The sequence below is a fragment of the Dipodomys spectabilis genome, unplaced genomic scaffold, assembly GCF_019054845.1.
Source record: "Dipodomys spectabilis isolate Male_0828 unplaced genomic scaffold, ASM1905484v1 ptg000386l, whole genome shotgun sequence".
Taxonomy (NCBI): Eukaryota; Metazoa; Chordata; class Mammalia; order Rodentia; family Heteromyidae; genus Dipodomys; species Dipodomys spectabilis.
The window spans coordinates 2,819,659-2,827,250 of NW_024871063.1; positions in this window are offsets into that span (position 1 = coordinate 2,819,659).

Sequence of the window (7,592 nt, forward strand, 5' to 3'; positions counted from 1 at the left end):
CAGCTATCCCTGCTCATTGCCAGTGTTAAAGAACTCACTACTTTAGATGTATTATGTTTCTTCTTGTATTTCCAACACTGCCTTAGATGTTGGTTTTTGAAGTAGAGCTTTTAGTTTACTTTTGATTTATGGAGGTGTTAGTGATGCCAGTTGTTAGTAATTTGATGTTTTGACATTGTGGCTATTGAGGAAGTGAATATACATCACTCACAAAAGTTTCTTTATGTGTATAGGTATTGCTATATTGTGAACTTCCTAAAAGCCAGCCATGGGAACACATATCCCTAATCCCATCACTTATGTCACTAAGACAAGCCTTGAAAGGTCCAGACCACTTGGAACATTGTAGTGAGAACCTTTCTACAAAGAAAGGAGAGAGAATAGCAAAAAAACAAATGAATCTTCCAACAGTTTTATTACATATTCTTTACACTTAGCCATTAAGAGCACCATAATAGTATTGTAATTTTTATGACTTCTTACCTACTCTTTTCCTGTTCTCAGCTGTTTTATTTATGGATCTCTAAGAAGTCATATGAGAACCACATAAGAAATCGATATAAATCATAAAAGAAATCATAAAAAAATAGTTTGTTAGGGATATATAATCCAAAGGTAATAATTTCAGGAAAATACTAAGCACATAAAATGTAATGCATTTATTATTGAAAACTTCAGCAGTTGTAGTTTATTTATTCCCTATAAAGATTATAAACGAAGTTACAATAGTATTCCAAATGGAACACAGAACTAGAAATATGAAGGGTAGCACTAAAGAATACTTCTGCTATCACTAATAGGGTAAGAATGAAATTTAGGCAAAACTCCTTCAGAATAAAAGCCACAGGACAACCCCAACATTGCTTTCATTGTTTCATATGAAGATAAGACTTTTTTTAGTAAAGACAAATTTTCACAGATATTAACATCAACTGGGTATATATTTCTTAAGGCCTTCAGGAAGGATGATGTGACCATGTTGACGGAAGCTGACTTTTTTGGGACCTACTACACAATTTGCAGACACCATTCCAAGCACTGAACCTACAATAGGGTAATTTAAGTGCTCATGAGTGTTCTTCCAGTTAGGAAATGAATTAAGTATTTTATTAAAACCAAAAGTAGGCAAGAAGCCCAAACAAATTTCCCAAGTTCTTAAGACTGATCAGTTGAGACCCATAATTCAACTCCAGAATTCCACCAGCCATATCTGAAGATATTCTTTGTCACATTCATTAATTTTCAAGAGTTATGGACCAGATGAATCCACATTATCTCCCTAATTATGGTAATAAGGGCAATAACATTGATACAGAATATAAATATTTTTAAATGAAAAGGGTGTGGATAATGACAGCATAAGTGATCTTCATACCAAATATAGATCAGTTTAATTTCTAAAGAAATACCTGAGTGAACATATTCAGCTTCCACTGTTTATTATTCCTGGTGTCAAAGACACCTGTGCTGATGAACACAGGTTTTTATCAATCAGTACCCTCAATACACAGGGAATAGATTGCTATGGATATACAATCCAAAACGAATAATTTTTGTGACAACTTACTTCCTTGTTGTACCAAAAAAAAAATCTATTCCCTATTCTAAAACATATATCAATTTAATGGATATTAGAGTTATCAGTATAAATTAGGTGTGCATAATATTTGTAATGTATTTTATTACATAACATAGAAGTTATATATTTATATATCATATATATACATATATATGTATCATTACTGATAGTCTACCACTACTATAAATAATATATGCATTAAACATTTTAGTATTATACTGTGAAGGATACAAGGAATGACAACTTTATTTAAATAAATATATATGTATGTTTTAGTCACATAATTTATTTTTCTGCCATTACTCAGACTGGGTGTTGTCCCTGAGCCATTTCACTCAGACTGGCTTCATATAGCTATCTTCAGATCTCAGCTCCTAAGTAGCTGGAATTACATACATGAGTCAGGTTATAGTTTTTTAACTCCATCCTTGGCATGTTTTTACATAATGATTTTTGAAAGCTCAATTATATTCTGATATTCCATTTCTAAACCAATTCAGAATAAATAACTTCTAATTGGGTAAAACTCTATGTTGCAATCGAAATTGTAAGGACCCTACTTTCTATCCATTTTCAAAGATATTGCTAGTTTAATTCCTGGACAGACAAGTAGAAAAATTAAATTATGTGTGCATAATATATGTAATATACTATATTACATAACATAAAAATGATATATTTATAATATATGCATAATTAGTGATATTCTATAATTATTATAAATACTACATGTATAAACCTGGTTTTAATATTATACTGTGAACGATACAAGGAATGACAACATCCCTATCGTAACTGTCTCATTTTTAACAGTATACAAACTATGCTATAAATATATATCTTCAAGAAAGTACACCTCTGTAATCACCTTCAAATATTCCCCTCATCATTATGATCATCCTCTAAGATTGGCTACACTTATCCACAGCAAACACTTTGTGATAATTTCTGGATAAAGTTGCTTGTCCTCATCCTTATCAGCCATTCAGCAACTTCAGTGAAGAGCTTTTTCTCTTGTTTTCCCTGTAGACGATATAATCCTTTGTTATTTCCCAGCAAAGAAATTGTGGTTAGCAGGCTTGAGCATTGGTACATACAAAGGTTCTTTGGTTATGAATTTTTCCATTCCTTTCTTGATAAGTGAGCTGTAATAACAAAAACCTTTTAAGGCAATGTGTAAATGAAAACATATTGATTTGAAAATACCACAAATATTCGTTCTTTGAACTTATTTTTAATTCAAATATAATAGGGGTGGTTTTAGTGGTGCACACGTTTAAATCTAGGTATTTATAAGCTTGAAAACAGAAGATCGTAGTTTCATGCTAGAGCAGGTAAATGGACCATGAGACACTTATCTTTAACTAAGAACCAAAAAGCTAAAAGTGGACCTGTGGCTCAAATGGAAGACTGACAGCCTGAGCACAAAAGAAAAGTGAAAAAAAAAAACCAAGGCCACGAATTTAAGGCATAGTATTAGTACTCATATACTATATATTTATGGTTCCTAAAATATCCTGTGAGTTAATTTGTCAAAACCTGTTCATACATTACATATGAGGTGTGAAATAGTAGGTCAGTCTGAAATGAGTCCAAGATATTTTGACAAGGCAACTAGAAGAATTATCAATTAAACAAATAGTAATGAGGGATAGAATCAAAGCTCACTTTGGGTTCTTTTGAATTTGTTAAAATCAATAGCTAGGAGTTGTCAGTAGACATGATGCTATTAAGGACTTGAATTAAAGAAAGAACAGAGCTGAAGATAAAAAAAAACGAAATAATTACATGTACTCAGTGGTAACACTCATGAGAAGGAAGATTACAGAACTAAGCCCTGGGATACACAAATATGTATAACATGACAAATGAAGAAAAACCGTCATAAGTTTGTAATGCAGACTAATATGGATATGTATTTTTAATGCTTAAGGGCTATGAAGTGATTGTGTGATGACCTAAAATTTAAGAAATTGTTAAGGTCAACTATCTCTTGGGCAAACCAGAGCCGATAGTTTAAGTAAAACAGGGCCACAATAGAGTGTCTTGATTTGCTAACATGAAAACAGGTCAATATTTGGAAAGCTATTTTTTGGACATGTGGTTGGAGTGACAATTGCTGCAGTTTGTTCAAGTGTAAGTAGAAGGGACAGTTTTAGCACAATAATAGAAATCTTTCCGGGATCTGGTAGAATTTCCCACTAGCTTCAATTTCCATTTTATTCTGAGAACTAAAATGTCATTACTGGAAGCCATTCCCAAATTGTGTCTTTGGCAAGTTATCAGATATTCAGTCTATCACATGTCTAAATAATAGAGAATGGGACCAGGTCTCCATTGAGCACTCACAGTAGACAGGTTTCTGGACATTCTCAGGAAAAGCCTTCTGCAATTGTGGGATGGATAGGGCTGGATAATTTGCAAAACAACCATCATAGATGGAAATTATTCTGCTAATTTGACCCCTGAGATATTGGATGTTTTATCTGCATTGTATTGATTTTTATGAATCAGTTAATCAGATTCTTCATACTATATGATGTTACTAAATTGTGAAATGCATGTTTATTGCATTTCCTTTGTATAACATATAGTATGTTTTGAAATTTGGTATAAATCATTCATGTTTTTATTTTTTTCAATATGGATTACTCCTAGTTCTCAAGAGTGAGGAAATGCTTTGGAACTTTGTAACTTGAAGTCATATGTTGCCATGTGTCATATATTTTCCTTATACAGTGTTGGTAATAAATTATATGTAATTTATTTTTTATTTTTATTTATTTTCTATTGCAGAGTTTGAACTTGGGTCCTGGGCACTGTTCCTGAGGTCTTTGGCTCAAGGTTATCTCTGTACAACATTGAGCCACAGTATCAAATTTAGACTTGATTGATTAATTGGAGATAAGTATCTCATGTCAACTTTTCTGCCCAAGATGGCTTTGAACTGTGATTCTCAGATATCAGCCTCCATATTAGCCAAGATTACAGGCATGAGCTACCAGCACCTAGCTATATTTAATTTCAACTGTAGTTTTCTTCAAGTGTTTCATCCTGCACTGAAGTTTATTTTTCTGACAAACTTTCTAATAAATATGCAATCTATTTAATTTTGAAAAGTACTGCTGCAACCCCCACTTATTTGTGGCATTTCTGAAATCCAAGTTCCTCTGTGTGTCAGGGTGGATACTTTTTCCTGTAACAAGTATTGTTGTTGAACACATGACATCTGGCTACTAAGAGAACAAATGATGTGAAGCTACAGTAGCCAGATAAAGAACTCCCAGGACAATTCATGGGCAACTCATGTACTCCCTGTGTAGGTGCATAGGGAACATAGAAAAGACATTATATTTTTTTTGGGGGGGGTCCGGAGGTGGGGCCTGAACTCTGGGCCTCGGTGCTGCCCCTCAGCTCTTCAGCTCAAGGCTAGCACTCTACTACTTGAGCCACTGTGCCACTTCCGGCTTTTTTCCTTTTGCTTATGTGGTGCTGAGGAATCGAACCCAGGGCCTCATGCATGCAAGGCAAGAGCTCTACCACTGAGCCATTTTCCCAGCCTGAAAAGAAATTATTATACTTGAAATTTGATTGAGTGTGTGTGCACATAGATGTTGACTTAATTATCTGCTGTTATAGTTTTACACATTCACTAGTATAAAACAATATTTCATATATATATATATATATATATATATATATATATATATATATATATATATATATATATATGTGCTGATCACAGTTTCCAGAATCCAGAGTTCCACCTCCATGGGCACTGCTTGCCTATGTTGCTCTTTGGGTAATAAGAATGAAACCTGGAATTGTCCAGTGGTAGAGAAATTACTCAGAGATTCAAGCATTTGTCTTTCAATATGTTGCTTGTTCCTAACTCTAAAATTAGGAAATCTGTTCATATATAATACATGTTACATTATAATATATTTATTATACTATAAAATGTATAATATATTGTACAATATACATTATATATAATACCTGACAGAATTAACAGAATTATATATTTATAAGGAAAAATATAATAAACACATCAATGTCCATACTTTCCTAGTCATGATTAAGTTCAGCAGAGTTAGGTCCATTATATCTCAACAGGAAAACTCTACTGAAGTTCTGATGACCTTGAACTAGATAAGAATCCCTGTTAAAATAAAAACTCTCTCCTCAATTATGAGAAAAGATAAGTTTGGAAGTTTTTTTTTGTTTTTTGGGTTTTTTTTTGGCAGGTCATGGGGCCTGAACTCTGGGCCTGGGTCCTGTCCCTCACCTCTTCATCTCAAGGCTAGTGCTCTACCACTCGAGCCATAGCACCACTTCTGGGTGAGGAATTGAACCCAGGGCGTCAAGCCTGCAAGGCAATCACTCAACCAAGGAGCCCAGGTTTGGAAGTTTTTGAGAAGAGGAATTTGGCATTTTCTTTGCATCCTTGATTAGTAATGAATAGGTATCATTTTCCTCCAAATTTTGTCTCCTTTTATGTTACCTAGACAGTTACACAGGATCATCATTCCATCGCATATCTTTAAGTCCTTCTTTTATTTCTTTTTATCATTATTGTTTTTTGTTGTTGTTTTGATGATCCTGAAACTTGAACTCAGGGCCTAGGTAGTGTCCCTGAGCTCCAGACTAGTGCTCTACCACTTGAGCCACAGCACTACTTCTGGCTTTTTCTGCCTGGGCTTGCTTTGAATCATAACATTCAGATCTCACCCTCCTGGGTAGCTAGGATTACAGGTGTGAGCCACTAGTGCCCAGCAAGTCCCTCTCTTTTAGATATTATTCTAAAAGCCTCCTATCCAAGGTCACTCCTCAGATAGTAAATAGACCTCTGCCAACAGTTCCTGAACACTCTCATCTCCTGTTATGGCTGTTATGTGTCTTTTCCATGTTATCATGAACCTACTTCACTGTTTTCTTCCTAATCCATGATTGTATATGTGTTACTAATAATTACCTAAATTTAGTGGCTATACACCCTAAATTACTCAACCATTAATTTCATTTTTTTTTCAACATGATTGTTCTTCCGTACCAATCTGAGCTTATACTCACCTTCTCTACCTCTTGGCATGTGCAGAGCCTTGGTCTTTTCTACCTCCAAACCAAGAGGTTTGCCAAAGAATAGCCTACAATATTCCTGCTTACGATTCAGGAGAAGTAGTTGAGTGTCTGAAAGAAGCAATGCATTCTTGGCATGGGAAGGGGTGGGAGAGACAACAGCCTAGAGGGCAAACTGGTAGACACAACATTTAACAACTTCTTTGGGGAAACTGACCTCCCTCACGGTGGCAGTGAGATGACTCACCTATTGAATTTTCATATATAAAGGAAGTTGTCATGTCTCACTGCACAACTCACGTTTAGTCAAAGAGAGGATCATTCTTTTGTGTACTCCTTAGGCCTAGTCTCATCTCCATCGTAGACTTTGCCCAGACTCTGTTCCTACTAGAAGGTGCCTGATGAGGAGGAAAATATGATCTTTTGGCTTCTGACTGGCCCTGTGAGGACTGAGATCACTTTTAGTATTGAACCTATTCCTCCTGACAAAGCTGTGGTGAGTGGTGGGAAAGTTCATTCTCTGAATTATGCCCTAGGACCAAATCTCTTCAGAGAAAGTCAAGGAATGATGAATCCTGCCTGAGGGATTGAGATTCTCTATTTCCAAAGAAGTCAATTAATATCTGATTCTGAGTCCCAGGTGGAGCTAGAATGGATGTTACTCAGATTCCAGACAATCCTCATATTTCTCTAGCTCTTTCTCATAAACCAAAAGGACACAGGAGTTGAGTTCAGAAACAAGGTGAAATGAGAGTAGCAGAAGAATTATTGGCAGGGGAAGGAATTAGTAATTTTTGGTGAAAAAAGGGCTCAGAAAATCTAGGATCACTCAGATCATTTGGGAATCACATCATAAGATTAGGGAATAAAAGTAATAAATTACTGCCTAAATTAGTAACTCCACTGCTCTGACTACATTACGAGTACTCTGTCA